This window comes from Dryobates pubescens, chromosome 16, assembly GCF_014839835.1.
Source record: "Dryobates pubescens isolate bDryPub1 chromosome 16, bDryPub1.pri, whole genome shotgun sequence".
Taxonomy (NCBI): Eukaryota; Metazoa; Chordata; class Aves; order Piciformes; family Picidae; genus Dryobates; species Dryobates pubescens.
Genome location: NC_071627.1, coordinates 24,719,293 through 24,733,169, shown reverse-complemented (window position 1 = coordinate 24,733,169; position 13,877 = coordinate 24,719,293).

Here is a 13,877-nt window from a genome sequence, read left to right as displayed (position 1 = left end):
TAGAGACTGTTAAACACCCATTTAAAGGTGAGCTTGATGTATTACTTCTGCTGTCACAGCTACAAGGAAGCTGCATTACAGGGGATGGAAGGAGAAAAGGCTTATTTGGTTGCAAGTGAATAGACTCACAGAGTGACAGAGCCTTGCAAGTCCTTTTTATACCAATTTATTTAATTAATGTGGATACTGATTTATTTCATTTAGGTTGGAAATAATTCTGCACACTCAGGTGTTTACACAGGAGCTTGTGTGGATTTCCTGCTTGGCCGTTCCAGACCATGCATGACCCTCCCCATCAGACCTATGGCACCAAGCACCCTCAGTGGTTTGTGCTGCAGTCACTACCAGGGGTGACTGGCATCCTGCTGGGAGCGGGAAGGGGCATGGAGCCACTGCTTGTCACTGCAGTCACCTGCATGTTTCACTCGTGATGAAAGCCTACATTGCAGGAAGACAGTGCCACTGGAGAAAGCAAACTGTGAAGCTGACTAAAACATCATCTCCCATCAAATGAGTGGGTCACAAGAGGTGGCAGAAATGTGAGCTGGAGCATTGCTCTGAGTCACAGGCAAGGCCACTCCAGCTGGCTCCACCATGAGCGAGTGACATGACAAGGCTGGGCACCAAACACACAAAAGTGCTGCTAGTGGCTTGGCTCCTTTTCTTGTTTCCTTAACTACAGAGATCAGCAAGTCTGAAATGTGTCACACTGAGGTCCAGGTCCTCCTGTGACCTACAGAAGGGGGCTTACTAAGAGGACTGTTGAAAGGTCTGCTTGGGATGTTCTCGTGTATGACACAGCTGACCATCGAATCACAAACTCCAAACCTGAGGGCTTCACCATCATTTTGTTGCTGCTGCTGGTGTGTTTATGAATGACCAAAGGTGCCTTAACTCCAATGACCAAGAGCTAACTGGAAGAGAAACACCTGGAGATGATTTGGTTTCTTTCTGGTTTTCCCTATCAGATAGTCACCTTTGAAACCAAGACTGGAAAGTTTCAGCCAGGGAAACAGTGCCAATTCCAACTCTGGAGTCTGCACACACAGTTTCCCCTCAAGTTATAGACTTGCTTGGGCTTCCCTGCAGCTAAACACCAGCCAGGAAAGTTGGGATCCAGATGCCTGTTTGGATTGCACACCACCAGTTTCATCACTACACAGCACAGGAGGATGTCAAGATCCTGACTTACAGGCTGGAGGGCAGGTACAGCTGATGTGATTTTACGCTCAGCTCCCTCTTCCAGTGTTCCCCAGTGGTGATGCAGCCTCACAGTGCATGGTGGGAGACAGGCTGCCAGGGTCAGGACCTTTGTGTTTAGATGTGTAAGGACTTCCCCTTTGGGAACTGAACACTGCAGTGGGAGTTGGGTCTGGCCATAATCCTCAGATCTTCCTCCCTCCTTTTCTTGTAAGCACTAAAAAAACCTTCCTTAGCTTTTCTTACCATCCAGATTATTTTATTCTGTGTTATTTCTTCACACGAAGTTATTTCAGTTAGATCTGATTCACGTTTGTCCCCTGTATAAAGCATCTCAAAAGGGCATTAAGCTGCACAGCTGTTTTAAAGTCCTTGGTGGTAAGAGGCAATGCTGCCACCAAGGACTTTAAAACAGCTGTGCACTTCACTTCCCTTTTGAGATGCTTTATACAGGGGACAAACGTGAATCAGATCTAACTGCCCCAGCCCTTAGGTATTCCTGCAACCACTTCACTGCAGGAAAATGGACTGGCTAGATCCAGATGAAGCAGCTCTGGAGGGGAAAACCACACTCAGCTGAAAGATGCCTTTTTTTTTTTTTTGCCTTTTGGATATAGTTTCAAGTTCCAAGATAACTGTTCCTTTGAGGGGCTCTGACTAGAAATCCCGGAGCGCCCACAAGGAGCTGGGCAGGAGCCAGAAATGCCAAGTCAGAGCAAAATAATTGTTTTCAAATGGTGACAAACCTGCAAGGTCGGCAGAGAACAGAGGAGCTGTGTTGCTGAGAGGAGATAGCCCTGAAGCCCAGGCAGCGAGTTCTGAACACTAAGCAGAGCTGAACATCTCCGCAGGGTGTTCAGCCGCTGCGAGCGCCGGGCGGAGCTGGGCTGTGCTGGTCTGACTCACAGGGCAGGAGAGCGATTGAAAGAGAATCTGAAGGCATTGGGTTAGACACAGCACGCACTGCTAATTCTTTGGCTCGCTCTGCTGCTGTTTCCCAGAGGTGAAGAAATGACAGGTTTTGTACTCTGTAAATTATTGCACTGAAAAGAATTTGGCAGCTTGGGCTGGAGAGTTCTGTGTCGCTGTGAAACGTTGTTTGGAACCGTGCGAGGCAATGCCATCGCTGTGCGCTCAGGCGTGCTCAGGACCGTGGTGCTTGGAGCTCGCCGCGGCTCTGGATTCCTCTGTACCCTGGACAGATGCCTGTGCAGTGTGGGAACGTGCTGCGAGGGGTGCCGAAGCCTCAGGGAAAGCTTTGCTGTCGAAACTGCAGTTGCAAGTCATGTGGAGTCAGCTTGAGGGAGCCTGGTGATTACTTTCTAAGGATAGCTACGTATAAAACCTTGGTATGCCTGGTGATATAAATCAGCATAGCTCTGCTGACTGCAGCAGAGCTGCATCCACCTACTCCAGCTGAGGCTCTGGACAAAGGTACTTAGGCAACACAGAGGGCTGAAAACTACCAGAACACCTTTAAAGCTAATGTGGCAGTGAGCAGGAGAGGCATTCAGCTGTGCAGAGCAGACTCCTTTCATCTGTGGCAGTTAAAGCAGAAAAGTGAACTTTAGGCTCTCACAACTTTACTGCATCTGTTAAAGCAGTGCTGGCTTTCAACAACGAAATGAGCATTCAGGCCAAGTGTCTCTGCAGAGTTTCGGGCACCCTGTAAAGGGATAAAATTTCGATTGCAGAAACAAGAGACAGTACCAGACACAAATGCACCACATCCTACATGGAGGCGAAGACAGGGGAGCAGGCAGGTTACACCGTGGGAAGAGGCAGCAGCTGCTGGCTGCCCCTGCTGTTATGCCTAAGCCAGCCACGAGGCCACACAAAAGCTAAGAGAATGAGTAAGGGCAGGCAGCCTGCCTTGAAGAGCTCCAGAAGGGCTGCTCGGCAGGTTAGCAGCAGGGAACTGCTCGGATCTGGGCTTGGGCTCCAAGCCGGGTGCCTTGTTCCCAGGCAGAGAGAGCTGGCAGCAGCCAAGGAGGGGCCAAAGAGTGGAGGTGAATTGGCAGCCCAGCGAGGGAGCGGCAGCCAGCTCCCCTTGCCAGAACTCAGGGCGATGCGTCGGAAAAAGGCTGAAGGGAGGGCCCCTGCCTTGCAGGAGGCACGGGCTTGCGGGGCGACGCAGGGAAAAGAGCTGGGGCAGCGCCCTTGGGACATGGGCTTGGAAGAGGCCAGGCCGGCTGGGACTCACCGGTCGGACGCCCGCAGCATCCCTCGGCGAGCGGTCCCGGGGGCCAGGCGCGGCCAGGCGCTCCCGGGCGGTGCGCGGCAGAGCCAGGCGCCGGCGCCGCCGCCTCGGAAGTGACTCATTCCCCACCTGGCCAAAACTCTTTGGGGCGCAGCGTGGAGATTTCCTGCGGACATCTGCGCCTCAGCAGCTCCCGCGTCTGGAGCGGGCTGCAGCTCTGCTTTCCCCACGGACGTGGCTTTCCCCTGGCTCTGCTGCTCTGCACAGGCCTCCTGCTCATCCTTGCACTTCATTAAAAGCGCCCTCGGCCCCTCCTCCAGCATCTTAGCAGGCAGTGCTGGGAAAGCCGGCAGTGACAGAGGTGACAGGCAGAGCTGGAGTGACTACTGCACCCTTTCACTTCGAGCCCCTGCAATTACCTTCCTTCTAGGTGGGAATCTCTCAGTGATTATCTGGCTCGTCTGATTTCCATCAGCCGGAGGGCTGCAGCATCTTTGGGACTGTCCTCTCAGCATCCTTGCCTACCCCTTAATGTCACAGGCTTTGGCCAGTCGGTCCAGTTGTGACTTCTCTCGATTCCAGCCTCATCCTCTTGCAAGAGCAACTCACAAATAAAGCAGAGTGGGAGTTGCCATGTTAGTGTGCTTCCCTGGAGCCCTCAGGGAAAGGTCCTGAACGTGATTTCTTCTGCTCAGATGGGAAGAGGAATGTCTCTTAGAGCCTCCATGAAATTACAGTCTTCTTTTCCTTCCCTCCCCTTGTTTTATTTTATGAAATGTTAAACAAAGTAAATGTTACCTTAGAGTCTCTTATTCATGTAGCAATAAAATGAGACACTTCCTTGGAAACAAGTTTTAAGACACGAGTCTTGTAATATTCCTATTTATTGGAGTGGAGTTCACAGCTGACCTGAGGCCTGGAGGGGTTGGAAGCAACAGTCTGTGTGAACTTCCAACTCTTGCTCTCCTTCCCCAGCATATGAGGTGCAAACGTGGTCAGTTACTCAGAGACTTCCCCACCCTTTGTCAGCTCGTGTGCTCATATATCTCTCTTGGTACATAAAAAATGACATATTGCAGTGAATCTGCTGAGAATAGCTTGTAAAATACATCATTATATGAATCAGCCTCATTAGAAGGCTCCTTCTCTCATGATTTAAAACAGACACAGGACTTGCAGGAATGGAAACCAGTGAGGCTTTCCCTCCCCCCCACCTCTCTCCTGCTGGCATGTTGTGCTCAACCAAATGTTGAAACAGAAGAAAATAATTCCCTGAACTCAAGGCCAGGAGTAGAAAGCAAGCACTGCATTACTCTGATGCCTCTCTGGCATAATGGAGGCCCAGGCTGTTTTCCTGGATATGCAACTTTCCAGCTTCATTAATAAAACCTTGTGTTGCTCTTCTAAACAGCATGAAGCTGCATTCTTTGCATGCTCCAAATCCCCCTGACTCAGGACCCTCTAACACCTCCCATTCAGCATCCTCAGCCATTCCAGGCTTTTTCTCCTGCAGCTGCTGCTGTGTTTATGAAGGGGATTACAGGACACGGTGCCTGTGACAGCAGGAGACGAGGCTCAGCGACCCAGGAGGCCGCTCTTGGTTCTGCCAGGACTGGTGCACGAGGTGCCAGGGCTGCATGGCTCAGGCCTCATGCAAAGTCCTTGTTCCTCTGGTGCAACCCCTTGCCAATGGACTCAATGAAGTTGGTGTTCTGCCTCAGACGAGCCTACGGCAGATGCAATCCAAGCGACACACGGCGGGTCACGGCAGCTCTGGGCCAATGGTCACGTCATGGTAGCAAAGGAATGGCTCTTTGCTCCAAGGCAAGGAAATGAACTCTTTGATTTGCCCTCAGCATGCTGCAGAGCTCCCTGACAAACTGCAGGTACAGCAACCTTTTGTTGTTCCTCTCCTGTCACTTCAGAGCCAGAGAACATGATACTTTTGGCTGTTGTTTCTTTTAACCCATGCCACCTCACGCCTTCCACGCCGTGTTTTGGCTTATAAGCCTCTGGCTGCACTCTGGTGAGCCACACTGGGTTTGTAACTGGCCAGGATGAGTACCATTACTCAGCTATCCCCAGCTGTTCCAGTCTCCTAATGCTTCCAACCACCACCTCTCCCTGCTTTGCTCTGCCTTGTGGGCTTGTTGCCCAAGAGCCTCGTTGGTTGAGCTCTGGTGGTACCTTTGTGTCTCCTAAGCAAGGCTTGAGGCCATGGACACCACAGGAGCTGCCTTGGCATGATCAAGCTATCAAGCTGTGTTTACCTTGAGCTACTTGTTTCCTAGACTCTGCTTTGCCCTTCGCAGAGTGGGTCAGAGCTGCAGTCTGGATGAGTTTTCCTGACAGCTGAGTTTGAGGCCACTGCTTTGGGCACTGCCCTGATACTCTGCAGTATCCTCAGGCTGCTCTTGAACCTGCAGTATCTTCAGTGCCTGAAAGCAGTCTCAGTCCCCCGGGGTGCATCTGCAGGCTGGCTTTCAGTTACCAGGTTGGGTTGGACAAGCAGCCTCCCAGGATAGTCACAGGCTCACAGAGAGACAGAGGCTGAAGCCCTGCCCTGCTCTAGAGGAGAAAATCTTCACTCTCCTGGACTCTGCTATCTGTAGCAAGTACTCTGACTTTCCCTCTGCCATAATCCAGCTGCTCTAGCAGGTGATCAACAGACAGTGCCGAGGGTTCACCACAGTCTGGAGATGAAGAAGGGCTTGCAAAGCTCTGCACTCAGGTGGAGGTATTTCAGGGCACAGAACAAGCAAACCTCTTTTCTCTTTCTAGATCTGACCACCTTTCCCCACACATTTTCCCCACAGCCAGGAGTGGCTTTGCTGTGTCACTCACGACTGCTGTGCAAGACCTGCTGTGTTTCAGCCCTGCTTTCTGTCTTGAGACTGGGCATCCTTTGCAATCTGAGTCTTGCCTTGGATTTGCTGGGGAGGATCTGGTTCCCAAAGCTGGGTTTTCACAGCTGTGGTCTGGCTGGTTTCCTATCAGTGCACACAAAAGAAGTGAGCACCCAGCAACAGCTCAAGACCCACTTCAGGCTTCTCAGCTGGAACAACTGTTGCGGTTTGAGGTTGTTTTGTTAACTCCTTTGGCTAATTGATAACATCTGCACCTCACCACCCTTCCCTGTGTCTCAAGCTACTTCCAAAGAGATGGGACAGATAATTCAGTGGCAGTTTCTGTGTCAGTGATAGCATTACACTGTTGGAATTGCATGAGAACTGGGGAGTGCCTTCAAATAATTCCTCCTTTGTAATGGTTCCTTTCACACAGTCACAGAATCAAGCCCAGAGACACGAATGAACCCCCCTGGTATTTCTCTGGCATTTCTCTTGTGATCATACTCAGAGAAAAGAACTTCTGATTTCACTTTTTCTTCCTCTCCCCCTTCTTTTCCCTACCTTTCCCAAGTTTGAAATCTACATTTGGGCTTTAAAATATGGGCATTAGCTTTTTATTTGCACTGCTCTTCATATTCTGGGGATTACAATAGGTGGCTCAGGACCTGGGGTGTGTGATATTTTAGTAAATAAAATCTTGGTGCTCAGGGACACTCCCGAAGTCTGCTAAGACACAGTGACACCATAGAGGTCCCAAGGAGACATTATGGCTGTAATGGAAATATCACATATCTCATATCCCAGGTCTGATATAGCAGCTCAGCAATAAAAAGAAACAGGATATTTGCAACTATATTTTAGCAGGGATTTCACTGTTACCATGAGAACATGGATTACTGAGACATTGCAGTGAGAAAACCCTTTAATGGTTTCATCAACCTATAACCCCAGGAGATGCCAGCCCTGTCACTGCCATTGAAATCCCTCTTAATGCAGGGAAAGCCAGAGATGTGTGAGTGTGCCATTGGTGCCAGACCCTGCCTCTCAGACTGCAGACTCACTGCAGATCAGCTGGTCCCTTCTATCCTACTTCAGGATTCCCCAGATCTGGGTGTGCCTGGAGACACACATCCAGTCTACACTGTCCACAGCTTGTCATCTTGCCAGTCTGGCTGAGATGTTCCCCTCTCCAGCTCCCTCTTGCTGGTGGGGTGGTTGGTGCTGTCACAGAGCAAGGTCTCTGTGCAAGGAAGCGTTGTAAACCAAGGCTGGACGACCTGACATTGCTCAGCCAGCCAGGAGAGCCTCATGAACTTCCTTGTAAAAGGAATTTCTTCGGATTCAGGGAGCCTGTGCTGCATAATCCTTTGAAAACAATATCTGATAAGGCTATCCCCTTTATGAAGCCCCCAACAGGACCTGCAAGGTGCCACGAGTGCTGTCAAGTCTTGCACCGTGCCACAGCAGCATCAGCAGCATCTGCAAACCAAGTCAGATGAAACCCCAAATGCAGACCTCTGTAGCTTCACCTAATGCAAGCTTAACACATTTGGTCTTAATCCAAGTGCCTGGACTGGGATGAGTTCTGCAGGGGTCTAATAAAACAAATATTTTCCTGCACTGAGAAGGGCTCAGGGAAAGGTTCAATGTCAGGTCAGCTCAGGGAGCTCTTGAACCACCTTTTGCTAGGCAGGGACCACATCCTGACCTAAGAGGTTGTCACAGCTCCACAGCAGCTGGCAGAGTGAGAGCGACTGAAATCACTCACCTTTTGCTCAATGTAAGTGCTGGATTGGGTCATCAGTGGGCACAGACCCAGCTTCCAGAAATAAAAGTGTTTCCACTAGAAAAGTAGTTGGGCTCCTCAGAGCAGCGAGAGACTTTTTGTGGAGTTCCCTTTCCTGCTCAGATTGGATCACTTACAGAAACAGAGGGAACAAGCAGCCTCCTCGCAGCAGACTGGCCCCAGGTGAGTCAGCATGAGCTGTTTAACAATTAGCAGCAGACTGAGAGCTCTTTTAATTGGCATTTCAAACAAACTTAAACCACCTGTTCTGCCATACGAATGCAGCAGCCAGAGGAAATGTGATTCACAGGTGTGTTACGAAAGGGGCGGCAGAGATGCTTGGGAAGGAAGTTTGCCTCTTGGCTGCAGTATGAGGCACAGCTGGAAGATTCAGCAGCTGGACCATCAGCAGGATTGTCAGAGGTTAGTAGCTTTTCAGTTCTTTGGGGCAATGCTGTTCATCAGTGCACCTCAGATAAGCTAGGAAGTCAGCCTCCCTGCCAGCTCATTCCAAGAGCCATTCCCAAAGAGCTGAAGCCAGAGAGTTGTATTTTTTTGGTTACCTTTCTCATAGCTGGGTGCTGCTGGGGAGTCTTTCTTTGCATGTAGTGAGAGCTGACTGTGAACTCTGGAGACAAAACTTAGCTCTCTAGGTGGTTGTTCTCTCGATGAAATTGATTCATCAAATAGCTTTTCCAACAGCTTGATACTTGCCTGGTTTGAGCACTAGGCTCTCCTCTACCTAACCGTGGGTGCTGCTGTCAAGTGCCAGCTCCATTCTCCTATCAAACCATGAAGGAGCTCCGAGGTTTAACCAAGCTCACAAAGAGGACTGTGAGCAGAACTGGAAATGACTGCAGGAGTCCTGGTTCCAGGTGCTATACCTCTGCTAATTAATGGTTTGCTGATGTGAGCTACCCTTCAGAAAGGTCAGCCACCCCCACCACAGATTATCTCAGCTCAAAGCAGAGGTATCAGATGCACTCTGGTAGCCCCTGGTCAGCAAGTGAGCCGTCATGTGCTCATTTACAGAAGTGGATGATGCTCTGCACCTGGGCCTGGAGGTTTTACTGCTCATTTAAATTCAGTGAATGAATTTCATGTGATTTCGTGGTAGAACACAGCTTTCCTTGCTCAATGCAATGGTTGTTCACTGAGGTACTGCAGAGGCCACTCTAGGAACAGGAAACGCTTCTCTTGGTTGTGCTCAGTGTAGAACCCTTCATGTGTGATGCAGCTTGAGGAAAGGACTTTTAAGGCAAGACTGGATCAGAAGGGAGGCTGATGTGTCCTGTCCTTGCAGAAGCTGCTTGAGTGAAAGTATTTCTTTATGGCCATTACCACTTAGCCTTTCCTTGTGGAGCACACTAATCTCTCTCCTTTTAGGGTGTGTCGGTGCATTTACAGACCATGATAAGTTGCCCAGCACTGAAGGGTTTACAACCATATGTGTATTTTCTGATTTTTATTCTTTTTGGGGACACATATAGATCATGTTAAAAACCAGAAGTCCATTGTTCAATCAATCAAGTTAATCCTGGTGCTCCTTGATAACTATAGCTATCACATTTCAGAGTGATTTTACTGGATATTACTGGGATTACTTGTAGTAGCCACTCAGTCTAGACAGGGGTTTCTATTACAGTGAACACAGACAAAAGGGTAAGAAATATTAATGCCCAACATCCATTAACCATACACAAACTGCACGCTGGAGAGTGGATCCTGTTCGCTCGGCTCTGCCTCCCCTCCCTCTCAGTTATCTCTCAGGAGGGCACTGGCTGTTTTAATTAAAAAGAAACAGGTTGCCTTAATAAAGGGGTGGGGGGAAAGAGAAGCTCTGCTTGGGAACTTTGCTGTTTAGAGTTGAAGGAAGTGAGAGCTTGTGATGAGCTGTCCCAGCATGGAAAGATCCAAGTGGTTTTGGCCAAGAGCTGTCTTCAGGATGGCTTGCTCCTGGCCTGCCCAATGGGAGCAGAGCCTCGCTGCAGTGAGCAGCTTAGAAGCTTTGATCTCTGAGAATCCTGTCATGGGTAGGAATATGACAAAGTGGGTCTCAAGGTTGTCATCAGGCCTGGGTGAAATAGTCCTACTCCTTGTTTCTGAAGCAAAGCCATGCAGAATGGGAAGCACTCCAGGAATGCAGCCCCAGCTAACTGTAACGTGGCAGGGACATGTCGTTCCCACCACCCCCCAGAAGACCATTCTGCTAAATTAAGATGGCTGATTAAAATCAGGCCTAATTAACAAGGCATTGAGTGAGGCCATAAGAACTCTGAAGCGGTTCAGACTGTCACTCTGTGCTGCTCCACTTGTTCAAGCTCCTAACACATGGGCAAATGCCGTGTTTGCTGCCTGGGCTGCTTGCGCCCTAGGTCTTTGTTTTGGACATGGCCTATTTGAGACGGTTGTCCAAGTGCCCACGGTAGCTCCCCCCAGGCCTTCCAAAGCACACTGGGTGTTAGAGGAAGAGTAGAAACACTGCCATCCACTGTGTATGGCTTGTTATCCTGTAGTCATTCATGCAAAGACCTCGATGTCCTTTGATTCTTGGCATCCTTCTGGAATCAAAAGTTAATTGGCCTGCAGTTGGGAAGAGTCTGGAGATCCTGAGGAAGCAGAAGCTCCCAAACCTTTAAACATTCCTCAGTTACATAAGAAGCTTGCAATTATTTCAAGATTGCCTTAATCCCTGGGTGATGAATGCATTATATGGATCCATAAATCAAGATTTCCCTGCCAAACTTGAGCTTGGTATAGACATGGAGCACATACTCTGCATGCCAGTGTTCTCAACTCCTCTTTATCTCCAGCAGCTGATTTCAATATGCTTGAACATGATACAGCAGGCACTGGGACTCTGCTCTCACAGTGTCTGTCATTCAGTTTCCAAGGCTGGCCCCTGTCCACCTCTAATCCTCCGCAGCAAACCTGCTCATGACTGGAATTCTTGTCTGCGTGGTTGGTGCAGCTCAACAGTGGGGTTGGTGGCTCCCAAGTCTTCCCTTCAGGCAGAGAGAAATAGGTCCTGTGCTGGGGCTTTTATTCTGAGGCAAGAGCTGTTTACATTCCTGCTTTACAAAGGGGAAATGCTGCCAGGGGGAAGTGAGGGTCTGCCCTGAACAAACTCTAAGTGCCTGGTGCTCAGGGCTCTTTCCATCGACAGCTCTGTTCTTAACGCAGCTATGGACATCAGAAATTACTGGCATAAACTCTCTGGAGCAGGGCCCTCAAGTTTCTGCCTTCCCACTGAACACTTTTGGTCTTGCTCTGTTTGTGTATAACTTGATCCAGCAGCTGCAGGTCTGCTTGTTTTGATACATCTGCTCCCCTGAACTCTCATTTCACGGTAATAAAGCAGCGGTTTCTAGGGTATTTCTCACTGCAGTGTCAGAAGGGAGAGGACAGCACACTGCTGCCCTGGCTTCCAGTAAGATCACCACGGCTTGTAATGGCTTTTTCACCCTTATTCCAAAAGCAAATCCTTTCAGAGAAGCCCAGGGGACAGCCCTCTTCAAGCTGTCTGAGAGCAGAGCATAAACTATTGCTTGGAGAGTGAATTCCATCCCACCTTGCAATCTTGCCCTGTGTTCTGGCAGGGGTGGGGACGGCATGTGGCAATTCCTGCTATCTTCTGATGTAAGTAATCACTGCCTAGGGCAGTGGCAGTCACCAGCCCTGGAGGTGTTCAAACAGCATGTCCCAAAGTGCCAGGTCTACCTGGTTGTAGTGGCCATGGTGGTGTTGGGCTGGCAGCTGGGCTTGATCTTAGAGGTCTTTTCCAACTTCAGTGACTACGATTCTAAGGTGTAGGGTGATCCAAACAAATCACATGGTGTGCTGCTGGAGATCAGGAAATCTCCTCTATGGAAACATTGCCTTTGTCCAAGGTGGTTGGGGTTTTTTTGCCAGGCAGCATACCCTGACCCTGTTAAAGGAGCTGAATTATTTTTATGTAGCTCTAACTGCACAGTATCAAACCGTCCCTACAATTTGAGGCTGTTCTTAATAAGCATCTTCTCTAGCCTGTGGTTCCCTCTGGCTTAAATGCTCTCAGACCTCCTCTGCACACAAATAAGAGCCTGGAACAGTAATTTTAGGAGCAGCTGATGGCTGGTGATGGCTGAGGGCTCTGTGGCTTTCACCACCCCTCAGCCAGCTTGGCCTAATGTGTGCTTTTCAAGAAAGCGAAACAAACAAGAAGAGAACAGACTGAGGGTTCCAGCTGAAACCCCATCCAAACCAGCTCACAACCTTTCCTTCCCTAGCTGGCATGGGAGCTTCTCTTCTTTTTCACCACTATAAATGGATTGTCTGAATCTGTCTTGCTCCCCCCAGGTATTTTTCATTTATTCCCCCCCCTTTTTTCCCCACCTCCTCCTTGCTTGTTCATTCTTTGATTTCTCTGTGTTTCTCCCACTCTTTATTCCCACTTTGCTGCTTCCTTTCCTAGCTGTTCTGCAGCTCAATATGACCCTTGTCCTAAGCAACTCCAACCACTCCTGGCAGAAGTTTGCTCCCCATAGAGGCCAAACTGTGCTCTTGATGTAATGTTGTGATCCCATCTGACCCCCAAATGTGCCTAGATTAACAGGGACAAAATTAGAGAAAGGCTGGGGAAGGGGAGGCTGCTTCCTTCTGCCAGATTCACTTTGATTCCTTCTCTCCTGCCTGCTGGACACCTCACAAAGCCTGGTCCCGTGGTTTCAGTGGGTGAGAAGCTCTAGGAACTACTTGTAGCAGGGTGGGACTAACTGTTGAGCCAGCAGCGCGTGCTCAGGTGGCCAAAGCGGCCAACAGCATCCAGTAGGAGCAAGGCAGGGAGAAGGGTAATGAAGCTGGGGAAGGGTCTGGAGGATAAGTCTTGAAGTGGCTGAGGAAACTGGGATTGTTTAAGCCTGGAAAAGAGGAGGCTGAGGGGAGACCTCATGGTTCTCCACAACCCCCTGAAAGGAGGCTGAATGAGATAGGGGTTGGTCAGGTGACAGGACAAGAGGAAATGGTCTGAAATTGTGCCAGGGGAGGGTTAGGTTGGAGACGAGGAAAAATATCTTTGTGGCAAGAGTGGTCAGGGATTGGCACAGGCTGCCCAAGGAGGTGGTGGAGTCCCCACCCCTGGAGGTGTTCAGGAAACCTGTGGCCATGGCACTTTGGGGACAAGGTTTAGTGGCCATGGTGGTGTTGGGTTGGTGGTTGGACTGGATGAGCTTAGAGGGCTTGTGACCAACCTGCCTGGGCAAGGTGCTCCAACACAGACCTGCAGAATGGTTGTGGTCAGAAGAGACCTTTGAGGCCAAGTCCAGCTGCTGGCACAGAGGTGCCTTATGATTTCTCAGCTGCATCTTTCCTTGAGCAGTAAGGTCCCACAGAGAGCAGTGGCAGTGCTGTGGGAATCCTGCTGCTTGCTGTTGGGATCGGACAGACAAGCAAGTGCAAAACGACAACCAGGGTGAGATGAACTGCTCCAAGAGTAATCGAGGGGCAGGGAAATGCACAGATGAGTGCAGTGGGTAGAACATGTCTGGAGAGCCTGGAATCTGGCTTATCCCACTCACACTCCTGGGTGCTCCTAGGACGAAGGGAGCAAAGTGAAGAAAAGGAAACGAGAGTTAATGTCTTCCCTAATTAGTGGCTGTATCCCTTCACCAGCTTAACGCTTCTGGGCCGTGCACCCAGGCAGGAGCCCCAGTTGCAGCTCTTTTATGTGTATTGACTCAGCGCAGTGCAAACACGTTACAAAGTTCACTTTCTCCTTTATACGAGTCTATAAAAGCGCTCTTAAACTGGAGTCGTAGGGTCCCGAGCAGACAGCCGAGTGATCAGCCCGGGCCTGAGAGTCCTC